The sequence below is a fragment of the Macrobrachium rosenbergii genome, chromosome 20 (genome assembly GCF_040412425.1).
Source record: "Macrobrachium rosenbergii isolate ZJJX-2024 chromosome 20, ASM4041242v1, whole genome shotgun sequence".
In the NCBI taxonomy this organism is placed as follows: Eukaryota; Metazoa; Arthropoda; class Malacostraca; order Decapoda; family Palaemonidae; genus Macrobrachium; species Macrobrachium rosenbergii.
In genome coordinates, this window is record NC_089760.1 from 47507208 (window position 1) to 47522526 (window position 15319).

General features: G+C 46.1%; 1 protein-coding gene across 3 annotated transcripts in view; it reads right to left on the reverse strand.

The window, feature by feature from the left end:
• The window catches only part of Lamtor4 (Late endosomal/lysosomal adaptor, MAPK and MTOR activator 4), a 172179-nt gene extending 162530 nt beyond the window's left edge, over positions 1-9649 (reverse strand). The window contains exon 1 of one of the 3 annotated variants that reach the window (XM_067122702.1): positions 9487-9649. The gene's annotated coding sequence lies outside the window, so the exon portion shown is untranslated. Of the gene's footprint in view, positions 1-9298 lie in introns of all 3 variants that reach the window. The other 2 variants (XM_067122703.1, XM_067122704.1) reach the window with 2 other exon arrangements.
• Positions 9650-15319: the final 5670 nt, after the last annotated feature.

Consider the following 15319-nt stretch of genomic DNA (forward strand, 5'->3'; position numbering starts at 1 on the left):
TCCAAGCGCTTGGCGAGACTCCTGAACCTCATAAGAACAATCATCGGGAGTAAGCTCCTCTTGGCTTCCGAAGAAAAATGAGGAAGAACAGGCACAGAATCAGCCTTAGATGCAGACCTCTAAGAACTGGAATCGAGAGTGTGGCATCGAAAGGTTGCACACTCAAGGCCCCCGAGACACAAGACCCTAACGGGGAATGCAAATCGGTGCCTGACCCCAAGGGTCAGGAAGGGCCAAACGAGAGAATGCACCACCTCTCCGAAGAGAGGTAGTCCATCATAAGTCCCACAAGACCTCTGAAGGGAACCTCCTGCTTGCCTCTCCAGGGGTTTGAACCCTTGGGACTGAGACACCTGACTGGGAACCTGACAGAGCACTATTTCAGAACTGACTGAGCACTGTTTCGGAACTGACCAAGCACTCAAAACTCAGTACTGGCAGGAAGAACCAAGAAACTTGCCTGTGCCTGAACCGAGACAGAGAGAGGTCTCTCCAACATCGGTTCAGGATGCACAAGACGCCGAAGATTCTCAAGCACTCAGTGTGACTCGACAAAGTCGAGCACCCGACACAGCACCAGTCTAGAGGCAGAACTCCTAGAATGGTGACGGAGCGCAACCGAAGTCTGTGTGCTCATGACTCCCGTAACGCAGGAGCCTGGGGTAAGCGATTCGGTTCACGAGCCCAAAGGCTAGGAAGAGTCTACGAGAGATCTCACTGTCTCCCCATGAAGGGAGGCAGCCCCAGAGAAGCCCCATGGTGGGACTTCCTAGGGGAGGGAGAGGCAGCCTTTCCTCTTCTTTGGCCACTGTTTCGAACACTTTTTCGGAACGAGCCTCAGAGGAAGGGGAGAAGCCAGCAGAAGACAAAGTCAAAGATCAAGTTGAAGATGACTACACCTCACAGGGCACTGGACTTCTCCCTCGATCTTTTCTCCAACATCTTCTAAAGGATGGTGGTCATGAAACACAGGAACCGCTGGGCAGCTAAATCAGGAAGCGCAACGGGAGCGGCCCAGGTGACAGGAACACCAGGAGAAGCAACAGGAGCAACCAAGGTAGCTGAGGCAGGAGGCACGACAGGAGCAGCCCGACTGGCATGAGCTTCAGGAACGTCAGCAGCGGCGACAGGGGCAACCAGGCAGCTGGGGCAGGAGGCACAGCAGGAGCTGCCCAGTGACTAGTCATCCGGGGCAACAGGGGCAAGCAAGACAAGAGACAGCAAGAATACAGGACCACAGAAATCGTAGACACCGACATGGACCTATGCCATCGCCACCAAGGTACTGTGGTCGTTCCTGAAGTAACCACTGTATAAGTGTCAGAGGGAAACTCCTCAATATTAAGATATCCAGCAGTGAGATAATAAGCTATCTACTGCTGTGCCTATGATGGCTACTGTCAACCTGAAAAAAAAAAGCAAAGATGATTAGTACAGGCAGTCCCCGGTTATCAGCAGGGGTTCCATTCTGACAGCAACGATAACTGAAAATTGCCAATAACCAAAAATCGGCGATTTTTGGCACTTATCGGCAAAAAAAAAAATGTAAAAAATCACCGATTTTCGGTTATTGGCGCCTCTATCAGGTATGTATCGGTGCCAATACCCAATTACCAGTGCCTATCAGCAGATATCGGTGATTTTTGGTGCCGAAAATTGCCGGTTTTCGTCGCTAGACAAGCCCCATAAAACCAGACCGCAAATAACCAAGCCTGCCGATAACCGGGGACTGCATGTAGAGGGAGACTCCTCTCGCTCTGAGGGGAACTGCCCTACAAAGAGAGAGGAAACCCCTGAGAATAGGTCCCCTGAAACCCCCACCCCAACAAGAGAGCAAAAGAGAGACAGCAAGAAGGGAAAGCTTACTTGAAGAGAAAAACGAGGACTAAGGGGTGGCTACCATGGCGCCGTCTAAAGTGAAAACTTTCCGACAACACACAGCAACCTTCCTCTGAAGTTTCCTCCTGGCAAACTCACCCACAGCAAGGCAGCAAAGAGCAACACTAAGCACAAGTCAGAATAGGGATGCATCTTGCCCTTGTACAAGCACAGGGTGTGAGGTCCAGTCCACTAAAAGGGGAGCAAACTTGTTACGGCCCTGGCCGCCGACACCAAGACACACGCTGGGGGATAACGGCCTACACAAGACTCTCATAAATCATGGGTTTGTATATTAACAAATATCAAACACACACAATATACACAAAATCAAACACACAATATACACAAAAAGATAAAAAAGATCTCACCATGAAAAAAAAGAGCTTAACGACAGTCAGGCAAAGAGCTCCGAAAACACATCTGCAACGCATGTCGGCTGAAAGCAAACTGGGATATTTACATCTGGGCAGGCAGGTATTCCTGCCTACCAGACAGAAGTTACTGCCTAACCACCTTGTTCAAGAGCTTAACACCCGATTCCAGCTTTGCTGTAAATAACTCCTAATGTCAAGGACCAATGGTTTGTATATGGTGTAGGAACAAATGTAATGTAAAGGACCTCAGGTTTGTATACAGTATTTAGGTAAAATACAATTTACTTTAAAAAATTGTGATCTGTTCCTACACGATATACAAACCATTGGTCCTTTACATTAGGAAGACTCAGTGGTTGGAGGGAGGAATCTAAGTGAGTCTCTTTGAACTGAGTGGAGTTTTGCACACCTGGGTTACTCCTCCTGGTCAAAGGAGCGAGGAGGAGGAGCACTGTGCCTCTGACATACTGATCGGAGTATAGGAACTGCGAGATCAAATGTCAGACATCTGGACCTTTTCGAATGAGTGAGGAATTGTAACTCAAGAAAACAGGCTGGGAAGAATCTAAAGAGTCAGAGCCAGTAAGGCAAAGATCCAAAAGGTTTCCCTTACTGCCAGAGTCTCCTTCCTCCCCTTGCTAGATCAAGTAGCAGACTTGCTTCTATGATTCTAGAGAGAAAAACAGAATGGGTGCTTGATGTGTAGACTTATCGCATCAGATGTCACTTCCAGCAAGTGTCGGTTCGAGTCCCATTCTCAGCCTGAAGGAAGTGAAGTAGGAGGACGAGGAAGGAGGAGGAGGAGAGGCCAGTCACCCTCAGAATCCTCACTTCTGGAACCATACACCTTAGGCAAGATGCTACCTGTCCTCTTAAAGGACCCAAGGAAAAAAGGTTCCAAGGGTCTGTGGGCAAAGACCTGAAGGTAGAAGACATAAATGTGGTCTAATGAGACCACATTTTGCTTCCAGACTGACAGAATCTTCTGGAATGTGAGGGATGGATCAGGCCATTTACTTTGTGAGCTCTCGGGAGGAGTGTACAGGTGTCGTCGTCGCCAGCTGTAGAGTACATCCTTCCGATCAACTCACGAAGCCAGAGAGAAATACGTTTCCTTGGATACTTCTTTCTTAGGCGAGTTAGTACTAGCGCAAAGTCATTGACATCCACCAGAAATGTCAAGACTTCTTCGGAAAGTACCGCATCACCCAAACAGGACAAAGTAGCAATTGATCTGGGTCATCGATTACAAAGTCCAAGGAGGAGGAGATCAAAGAGGGCTTGAACCTGGCAACAGATGCCGAAGGATTTGGAGTCCACTACAATATCCGCGACGGAGCCGAGGCATTGATCTCCATCCCCTGTAGGTCCATGAAGATCATCCAGCCTCTACGCCACGGCAGGAATGAGATGAAAGACGGTCTTGAGGCAGATATCTGTCTGATGACTCTCGCAAGAGCGCGTGTGAAGCACGAGACAGGAACCCTAAACAAGGATCACATGCCACCCAGGGACCTAAGGCCCCTGGGATGGCAAGACCGAAAGAAACTTCTCGTCAGGGGCTAAATCTCAACTAAGAAGAAAAAGGCTATTTTCAAACGGAAGGCTAAGCTGGATAAGGCCAACGTCTTTCACAAATGAATCGGAGAGAAGCAAACCTCAGCAGAGGAGATGAGGAAGTCTGCGACCTGCTAAAGAGTGCCTCTGACCAAGAGAAATAGTCCCATCAACAACACCAACCAGTGAAGACGGCTCCAATCCCTGGGTACTGCTGCAGAGGATGATAAGAGATATCTAGCTATCTCCATTGCCACTCGGCAAGAAGCCTATGCTTGCAAGGGAAGCCGGATAGTCTCTAGCTGTGAAGGAACACGGATTGTATTGCCTTAGGAACCGTTTCATGTGTCACGGACACAGAAGGTCATGTAAGGGAGGAACTCTTCTCAGTGCCTGTGAAGCCAGAGATAGCAGATCAGGCAAAAGGCGAAATCTTTCAGGATTCATCTAAATTCGGGGTGAATGACACTTGCTGAGCAACTTGCGAATTAGACAAATATGAAGGGAAGGTTAAAACGTCGAAGTTGTCCCACCGTCTCAGCATGCATCACCGTAGCAGTTCGTGGGTCCAATACAATTAAGCAGAAGACTTGCAGACTTCTGTCGAGCCAGGAGGCGAACAGAAGGGTGATAGGGAGCACTCAGGTCAAGCAACCTCTCTCTGAAGAATTGAGTGAAGGGAACTCTCTGTCCCCATCACTCAATGCCTGAGGCTGGAATGTATCTGGCTGACGGCTCTACAGTGCACCACAGTTCACTCAAGCACCTGCAAAGTCAACTAAAGCAACAGGAGGGAAACAAGACCATCTTGTTTGTTGACATATACCACTACTGTGGTGTTGTTGCCAAGAGTATCTCAAAAAACCAATCCTAAAACTCTCAGAGGGCCAGGAAACGGCCTGAGTTCCAGGATGTTGATGAGAAGGTACTTATCGTCTCGGTCAAACACCTCAAAGACAACGGTCATACAGGTGTGCACCTATTCCCCGGTTAATGCATCTGAGATCTCAGAACATGTCTCATGGAGAATATGCAGACATATTCAGAGGTTCCTGTCAATCAAGCACCAGCCTAAATCCTACTTCATCTTTCGAGAGAGGAAAGGATTATGAACTGGAAGCAGATCTCCTTCATTCTCTATGATGAGAATCGAAGGCGAAGCTGCCCCTGAGGGGACAGCTTCTGAAGAGACGACAGGACACCAAAGACAACTAACTCTAAGCGGGCTGGCTGTTCCTGAAGCTGGGAACACGGGAGAGGAGACAAACGGAAGTTTGATGAAAGGTGACTGAGACCCGGAGGAAATAGATACTTCTCCTGAAGGGTATCCACTGCCAGGTCACGGCTACATTGCTGCCATATAGTCCAATGACTTACCAGTTCTTCCTTCATCAAGGCACCAGTAGGAAACGCCATTCCAAGTGCTCTCCCTTCTCCTCCCCCTGCCCTCTTCCCGATGGAATGAGGGTTGAAAGAGACACATGTATGCGCACTTTCTAAGAAGAGAATTAGGAAGGCTGGGTGTTCTGCGACTGCCCTTGGAACCTGAGACTTCTCAGAGGTTGAGGAAGGGCTAGGCTGCCATTGTCCGGAGGACAAGGCAGTTGCCCTGGCACATTCCTTGACTACTGTGGTATCTGCCTACTCTCTGCGAAAGAGGGAGACAGAACCGAGTAAACATCCATTCCTGAGGGAATGTGACGACTTGGGACTTACTAGACTGAGATCGAAATCAGGACAGTGTCCCTCTTCTTAGCACCAGAACTGCCCACCGGGGACCTTTTCAGGAATGATCGCATCCGGGGAGGCAAAGCCTTGAAAAAGTGAAGGATCGCAGATTCATCAGGAGACTACCTCAAGGGACACCATAGCAGTGTTCTCCAGGTTTACCACCTCTTCTTGCGAGAGGGAACACCCTTCGCTGCAAAGAGAAACAGCAAGAGATCCAAGTCCGGACGAGCCAGGGATAGGACAAACTGCTAGTCGGCATAAAACCCCTCCGAGACAAGAAGAATCGCTTCTGTCGAGGAAGAGGAAGGGGAAGGAGCTTGACTGGGTGGCTCAACCAAAATGAACCCCTTGTCCAGGGAAAAGCCACTCATCTGGTCCAGAAAGCCCTTATAGCATGCAAGGACCATGGCAGCCCCAACAAAACCTCTACAAGGAGCAGTGAAGAGTATTCACAAGGGATGGTTGTAGTCTTCTCCCTGAGATCATTGTGCTGACCACCTGGCGTGACGTTCTCTACGAAAAGAAATTTGAGGGTGTCAACATCCCGAAGAGGACCTCGAGTCCTCCTGGGGTGCAACACTCCCGATCTCTTCTTTCATGGAGGGATAACCTCACCAGAACCCAGAAAACCATCCTCGACTACTCAGATGTGTGGCGAGCCAATAAGAGAACCGAGCCCGAGATGTAAATCCTTGTAGTGGAACTCCAAAAAGAAACAAAACTTGTTGGAGTCCTCTCTATCTGACTTGCATCCCCTGGAAGCAACTGAAAGGGTCTGAGGGAAGGAGAAAAAGTACTCTTTGCCTGTCCTGCAAGAAGAACCGGCAGGAGAGGCCGACTGTTGGTGATGACGGCAACACGGAGGAAGGAGAGTGCTAACGCCACAGCGAAGCGCTAACCTGAAGAGAGCGAAAGTTCACTTGGGCTGAGTCTCCTGAAGGAAGGAAAGCCTCAACAGTATTCGGTTTGCCGAACTGAGCTGATCACAGCAAGGCAATAAAGAGCAACACTAAGCACAAGTCAGAATAGGGATGCAGTCTCCCCTTCATATAAGCAGAAGGTGTGAGGTCCAATAAAAGGGGAGTGAACTTATGGCTCTGGCCGCCGACCCCAAGACACATGCTGGGGGATGACGGCCTACGCAAGGATATCATAAATCATGGGTTTGTATATTAACAAACATCAAACATACACAACATACAGAAAAAGATAAAAAAGATCCCACCAGAAAAAAGAGAGCTGAATGACAGCCAGGCAAAGAGCTCTGAAAACATATCTGCAACGCATGTTGGCTGAATGCAAACTGTAATGTTCCCATCCAGTCAGGTGGGTATTCCCACCTGCCGGACGGTAGTTACTGCCTAGTCACCTTGTTCAAGAGTTTAACAGCCGTTTCCAGCTTCACCGTACGTAATTCCTATTGTAAAGAACCGATGGTTTATATATTGTGTAGGAACACATAGTCAGTTACTTTATAAGCATTTTTAGAGCGGAGTTCCAGTATACAGTAAACCACCCATATTCGTGTTCTCACAATTCGCGGATTTCTCTGTGGAACACATCTACCCATTATTCGTGGAAAATTCACCCATTCGCAGTATTTTTCACTGAGAAATACTCACTAATTACTGTATTTTCATGACTAAATGCACTTCTTGTGATAAAACAATTAAAATACTCAGGTATAAGCATTTTTTGAGGGTTTTTCTTGTGTTTAAACTCTCAAAATGGGCAGTTATAAGTGTTTTTGGTGGAGTTTTAAGCATTTGCGGATTTTAGCTATTCGCAGGGCACATCCCCCGCGAATCCAGAGGGTTTACTGTACCGAGGATTTTTGGTATTCGTGGGGGATTGTGGTACATAACCTTTGGAAATACGGGGGGTCGACTGTACCAGGGTCCCGGAGAACCCTAGTAGCAGTTGCACCCATGCAAAAAGCAATGGGAACACAAGGCAACCTTCCTCCTCTTCTGCTAGCCAGCTTGGAAGAAGAAGGTGGTGACAGCAGTCGCTGATGAAGACAAAAAAACTAAAGACAACAATGGGGACTTCCTTCTCTCCTTGAATTCGCCGAGTATGTCTTCGGCAACAGCATGTAGAGGAGAACATCACTCGCAGACGATGTATAAGGCAGTACCTGGGAGCTCAATCCGATACTGCATGAGGGGTTTCCAAGGGTGTAGGAGCAGTCCTACAGCTAGCAGACACCGTGGCTGGTAAATAGTCCTGGGCACAGTCAGGGCAGATACTGGTAAGCCCCTCCAGCCTAAGGGATTATCAAGTTCATGATTATTATTCATCTTCTGTAATAACAGACACTTGGCTCTCACAAGAGGCCTAGAGAGGCACAGAACTCTCTAAGGCTCTCGGCCTCCACAACACCTGAAAAAAGAAGTCAGGTTAGATAGTTTATTACACTCATGTCACAGTGTGACATAAGATAATAAATGATAATAAAAGAGGATCAACCCCAAAAAGGAGAGAAACTGAATACTGTACACAGTCTGTCCTTTCATGGACAGTGCCTAACCCAACAGTTCCTCTTCAAAAGGATAAAATGATTGAGGGGTTTGTGCATAATTATATTACATACTGAAATCACTCAAAAAATACATCAACAAAAAATCAAACTCAAGAAAGCAAACGGCAGTCTAGCAGAGAAGCGCAGAGACGTCTTCACACGACAGCGGCCGACAGCAAAGTGGAGTGCAGACTGACGAGCGGGCAGGCCTTTCCCCTACCATTGTTAACCACCAACCTTGTTTGAAAGTTAACGGCCATTCCAGTTCCTATGTAAAGACCGAAGGTTTGTATTTGTGTAAGAACAATTAGGGGTTTGCATAATTAAATAATCAGCAAACAACAACAACCAGTCATATCTTTCATAAACAGAAAAAAAAAAGAAAGCAAACAGCAGTCAGGCAGACAGCGCACAAAGATGTCTGAATGCGACGGCAAAGTGGAGTGCAGATCGGCGAATGGGCAGCGTTTCTCCCTACCACCGTAACTAAAGACCTTGTTTGAAAGCCGAACGTCAGTTCCAGCTCACATTCACAAGCTAAATTCTATGTAAAGACCAAAGGTTTGTATTTGTGTTGGAACAACTTTATGTTGAGTACAAATCGTTTGATTTACTCCCCTACATAGCTGACAAAACCACTGCTCTTCCTCCACATCGCTTCATTTAATGCCATTTTTTTCGGCGCGTTTTCTACAGGGAATTTTTGCCCCCAAAGATGGGGTCCCGCGGTCATTCACAGGCTCTGTCTGTCTGGACTTCTTACATGAGGCCTTAGACTTCCCCTTCTTCTTCCTCCTATGCAGATGATGAGGAGGAGGAGGAGGATGGAGAAGGAGGAGATCATTTCTTCCCCTCCCACTTGCGGGTCTCGGTGGTCTTCCACACCAAAGCGGCAGCCAAGACCAGAACCAAAGATGACAAAGCACCAGCCGTACGACCTGCCACTGCAAGATCTAGGCTGCTCATGCTTTTGACATTTTTGGTGCAGCCAATATAGACAGAGGGGACATGTGGTCTGGTCAATGATACCGCTCAACTATGTCAAGAATTTCGGAGAGAATGAGAGAATAAGGCCTAGCCTAACTTTACCTAACCTTACCCAAGACACTGTGCCCAAACTTGGCCAGGAGGGGGAGCAAGATGTGACCCCTACCCCTACAAATCACCCAGGATCATTTGGTGATCAATAACTATGTACTTCTTTGAAATATGTTATGACTAATGCACACTCTACCTCTCTGATACACTGCGCTGGTTTGTGGTTCCTGTAACCGAAAACTTCTTCGGTTTCCCAGTGGGCCTGCCCCACTCAGGCAATGATATGATTCATGTTAAATACGGCAGCGTGAAATTACATTACAGTAACATATTTATGGGTGTGTATATTAATAATGAGCACAAAGGGCCACACATTACACAAACCTGACAGTCGTAACTGTACGTAATTCAAGCAGAGGTTTAGGCGGCTCGTCGTCACGACCTTGTGACTCGGTTGCTGTTAGTTGCCACTACACTACAGTACAAACTACAGTTGTTGAAACAATCGAAAAGGTAAACAAGTTCTGGCATTTGGCTATTGACAGTAAGTGAAAGTAAACATAATTTTGGTACCATAATTTTTACACTAAATTTGCAGGCAGGCCAAAACAATTTTCTGATAAGTTTTGTGCATTCTAATATATATATATATATATATATATATATATATATATATATATATATATATATATATATATATATATATATATATATATATATATATATATATATATATATATATATATATATATAAAATCATATACTTCGTGTTCAATGTGGCCAAGCCTTCGAAGAACGGGGTGATCCTAAGAAAGAAAAAAATTGAACCAATAGATAGATGGCGGAAAAGTTTCATTCACAAGTTAACGATCCGTAAGCTATGTGTTAATTAATGAGCTGGGGTGTGATAATTTTAATTCAAAGGTTACCAATATGTAAGCCATTTTTTTTCTACAACAAGTATTGTCAACATGTTTCATTGGATTTACCTCGAAAAATATCACAAGCAGTCGTGCATTAGGGTACTTGAAGATTATTTGCGAGTTACTCTGTTAAAAGCAAAAGAAGATTCGGTGGCGTGGATTGATGTGGGATTCTCAACACCATAAGTGGGGTAATTTGATCTTTTCATTTGGAGGACACGGGGTTAACGTTACATATTAACAGAATCCCGTCAACTATTGCAGGCTTTGTGTCGGGAATTTCCTAGACAGACAGGGTCTTTTTTAAAAATTGGGGGCCCGGGCCAGATATGTTTAGGGATGCCCCCATAAAGAAATTGAATTACTTATAAAGAAGAAAGTTGAATTAATTCTTTAAACGAGGAAATGGGTAATCTAAGGTTTTGAATAAAGTTTTTTTTTTTAATTCTAACAATTTCACAGACTAAGGATATTGTATGGCAAATTACTATAAGGATTTGTGATCAGGAAAAGGTATGGATTATCTTGGTATATATATTTCTTCAATTTGTTCAAATTACTGTGAATTTTTTTACAGTGCTTACAGAAATTTCCTCCTTCTACGCATTATTTCAGTAAATTCTTTGACCAAATCAACATGTATCTTTTTTTATAACACTACTTTCTACATCTAACAAACATAAGGCACTTAACCATTCATCAGTCACTGAGGTCCTAAGATGATTTTTTATCAGTGCCAATTTGCTAAATGAGGCTTTGGACGGTCCTTAGTACATTTAATAAACATAGTGATAGGCACCTGCTGTTGCTGCTTCTTCGTGCTGATGAGAGCTTGATTATAGGGCTCCAGTGCCGAATCAAGGATATTTGAAAACTTTAAGAAGCGTTCCATATAAGAATCCCACGTTGAAACCACCTCCTGCACCTTCTTAATCATACTCTTAATTTGGGACAGATGTTCCAAAGTCAGGCCCTCCTCCTCCTCACCTGAACCTGGTGTGTCTTCTTCCTCGCTGGCAGACTTCGTCTGCTCGTCCAAATCCTGGTCTGTCATGAGTTCAGACTGGGCATCAGTGAGGGTGCTGACTTCATCCTCGGTGATGTACTCGAAATCTTCTCCACCTAGAATCGTCGCCAACTGGACCAATGGCCGAACGTTGAATTTCTTCAGGAGAGAAGCCCTTATAATTAAGCACAGACTCTGGCCACAACATATCCAGCACGTGTTCAAGGTCTCCTTCTTCATTTCCTTCAGCGTTCGGTTGATGATGGACAAATTACGCCAATAACCTTTCAGCGTAAATTCACTGTCAGTGTCCACTGCATACAAGGTGCTGGAGGGAGTTCCAGATGTAGAGTGCCTTGAAGGCTTGGATCACCCCTTGGTCCATAGGCTGGAGGGGAGAAGTGGTGTTGGCAGGGAGGAACTTGAGCTGGATTCCTTGGTAAGAAAGATCGAGAGGGTGGCCGCCACCAGCAGCACCTTCAACTCCATGCCCAAGTTGCTCAGGTATTGCCTAACTTGAGGGATGAAGCTGTGATGGAACCAATAATCCATAAGGCTTCGGTGATCCAGGCATTGGGGTTATGAATCCAGAACACAAGTAGCAACACCTTGTTCTTATTTTTGAGGGCCCTGGGCTTTGCAGCCTTGTAAATGAAGGCTAGTTTCAACATGAAGCCAGCAGCATTCCCACATATTAGGAGGGTAACCCTATCCTTCTGGACCTTAAATCCAGAGGCAGGGTCGGATTCAGAAATTTGGGGGCCAGCGCCACTTATGTTTAGGGAATCCCCTCCCCCATAAAGAAATTGAATCATCTATAAAGAAGAAAGTCTAATTAATTCTTAAACGAGGAAATGGGTAATCTAAGGTTTTGAATAAATTTTTTTTTTTAATTCTTACAATTTCATAGAATAATAACTTTGGCCACATTATTCAGTTTATATTGTATGGCAAATTACTATAGAGATCTGTGATCAAGAAAAGGTGTGGATTATTATGGTGCATATATTTCTTCAGTCTGTTCAAATTACTGTTAATTTTTTTTAGTGCCTATAAAAATTCCCACCTTCTACATCTTACCCCAGTAAATTCTTTGACTAAATCATCAAAATGCCTCCTTTTTATAACACTGCTTTCTACATCTAACAAACATAAAGCACTTAACCTTTCATCAATCACTGAGGTCCTAAGATTATTTTTTATTAGTGCCAATTTGCTAAATGACCTTTCTCCTGAACAGTTGGTAACCATCATGCTAAGATATATTCTAAGGGCTACATTAACATTTGGAAAGGTATCAGCAAGCCCTTCATCATGTAACAAAATTGCCTGTTGGGATGGAGTGACACATGATCTGAGCTTGGCAAAAGCTGCTATTTGGATCATTTCCTCAGCAAACACACTACTGTTACTGAAGTCTTTAGGAAAAGCACTGACAAATTTCTCAACCTCTGTTTTTATATCAACATCAATAAAGTACATAAACTGACTACTACTTTGAGTCTGTCATACACCAATTGGTATGCTACCCTCCGTTGTTGCAAGGCAACAGACAATTGATCTAAAATGACATTGAAAGTTTCACATCTGGATTTTTCTCTGGGGGGAAAATCTACTTCCTCTGAGGCTGAAGTTGTTTGTATCATATCGCTTATTTCTCTTTCTTGGCCTCTCTTTAGTTGATTTGTATTCTGTGTTGCCATGCAAGAGGGTGCGAAAGAAAGAGCAGGTAGATGAGTACTGCTAGTTTATTGATTGTTGTTTTTGTTTTAGATTTAGCTGGCCTTGTGCCAGCACGGGCTCTTGCTCCTAGAGCAGCCCGTAACTCTATGTTGATGATGAGTCTGTGAGATGGGTAGGTTAATGAAAACTTTATTATGATACATGAAAGTGATTTTGGTGGGGGTGATTTTTGAAGTGAAAAGAATTAACAGGCAAGGTTGCAACCTCTTTGAACCCTAAGGTACCCATCAGATGAGGATAAATGTATGATGGCAGTGTGTTGGCTAGTGGGAGAGGCTAACAGATGGAAATAAGAAGAATTGAGTAGTAGGCACAGGTAGCTAGTATGCTAGCTCGTGGTGATCTAAAGCCATATTCCTTGTCCAGTCCTAATTCTTGTGTCTGTATGTGTTTTGTGTATTTGTTGGGTGTTGATTGTGGTGGATGGAATGATGGGGAAGGGAGTGATTTCTAAAAGAGTCAGCAGCTAGAGATGAATGGTATGGCTTTTGATTTGTTGTCTGGGTCGGGTCTGTTGTGTCTGATTTAAGAATTGGGAAGGAGAGTGGCTGGTTAAAGGTAAGGATTCTTTAGAGTTACCGTGGTGGTGGGTAGGAGCATAGGAAGCCTGCAAATTCATGAATGTTTGTCAGTATGTGCTTTGTTATTTGGGTAGCTGTTCTTTCATTTCCTTCATAACTTGTTCTTAACTGTTCTGTTTCTGTACAGTCAAGAAGGTAGTGTTCCAGGGGTTCTTCTGGGATTGTTTCACAGTACTTGCATGGTTGAGGGTTATCTAATATTCTTTGCCATGTGCACAGGTATCCTAGCCTTAGCCGATGGATTATGACTGCTAGGGCCCGTGACATGTCTTTGGTTATATTGCATGGTTTTAGGTTTACGGTGTCCATGTACCATTTGGCGGTTTTTTAGCCACCGAAAACAGCTCTTCTGACCTTGCTTTCCTCCTGCAGTTGGCAGTGTGCTGCAGCCTTGTTTTCCAGTTGTGTGAGTGAGGGGGTGATTTTGACAGTTTATTGAGGAAACAGCCCGCTTATAAAGCGGCATGTGGACGTCAGTACAAAGACATACAAGTGCCCCGAGGTCAATCATTCATTATGCAAAAATAAGACAGGTACATACAGATAACGTGACAATAAACATAGTAGATTAAATACAAAGATACTCTGTCACATACACAATATACAAAGACAAAAATGGATAAGTAATGAATGTACAGTTACATAGTAAAAATAGGGCTGATTATCCTGACCTAGGGTCAGGCGAAAAGGCACCATAGAAAACGGGAGGTTCTTCACAGAAAACCCGTTTATCGGGGACTTTACAATACTCGCCCCCACCCCAAGATGTAGGTAATGTCTGATCAAGGCAGGTATCTGCTGGGGCGGCAGAGAGGGCCCACGTGACTTTCTTGTGGGCGGGGTGGGCTGAGGGGGCGATGTCTCCTGCGGGGGCCCCTGGGGAGTGCCACCAACGTCCTCCTCCAGGATTGCAGGCTTGAGGGGGTCTATCGATACCCAGTCATCCTTCCCGTGGATGGCCACCCGGGATGAATTCTTGTTTTTCTCAAGTACGAGGAAAGGCCTCCCTGTAGGGCCTGGTTAAGGGCGGGTGGATGGCGTCGTTCCTGATGAAGACGTGGGTGGTGAAGGACAGACCAGGAGGCATGAAGGGGGACGTCCTGTCGGTGTATGTCCGCCGGCAGGGGGCGAACTTCCCGACCCTGTCGCAGAGCCTCTGCGTTGTTAAGTCGTCCCAGTCCCCTGTGATGAGTTCGCCCGGGACAACGAGGGACTCCCCTGTAGACTTTTTCTGCTGCGGACGGGTCACCATTGGCTCTGGGGGCAGTCCTCAGCCCGAGGAGGACCCAGGGCAGCTGGTACTTCCAGTTCTCGGAGGTGCAACGAGCCATGAGGGGTGCCTTCAGGGACCTGTGGAACCTTTCCACCATTCCATTGGCTGCGGGGTTGTAGGTGGTGGTGCTGTGGTGAGTGGTCTCCAGCAGGCGTGCCAGGGTGGTCCACAGCTCGGACAGGAAGGCGGGGCACCTATCCATAGTTATGTGGTCTGCGACACCGAACCGGCTGATCCAGCTGGAGAGGAGGTCCTCTGCGCACACACTGGAGGTGGCTTCTTCCATGGGTGTAGCTTCAGGCCACCTGGTGGAGCAGTCGACGACTGTTAGAAGGTATCTTGCTCCTCCTGATGGGGGAAGAGGACCCACTACGTCGACACAGATGTGCCCGAAACGTCTCCCTGGTTAGGGAAAGTCGCCCACCCCCGATTCGGTGAGCCGCCTTATTTTGCTGGTCTGGCACTGTATGCACTGTCTTGCCCAGGCCGTTGCGTCTTTCTGTATGCCGTGCCAGACGAACTTCTCTGCCAGTAGCCTGGCCGTCGTTCTGCTGGAGGGGTGGAACAGTCTGTGGATGACGTCGAAGACCAGACAACGACGGGAGGTGGGCACCAGTGGGTGGGGGTGGCCAGTGCTTACATCACTTAGCAGTGTTGGCCTCCAGGGCCAAGGGGCATGTCCTTCCACTTC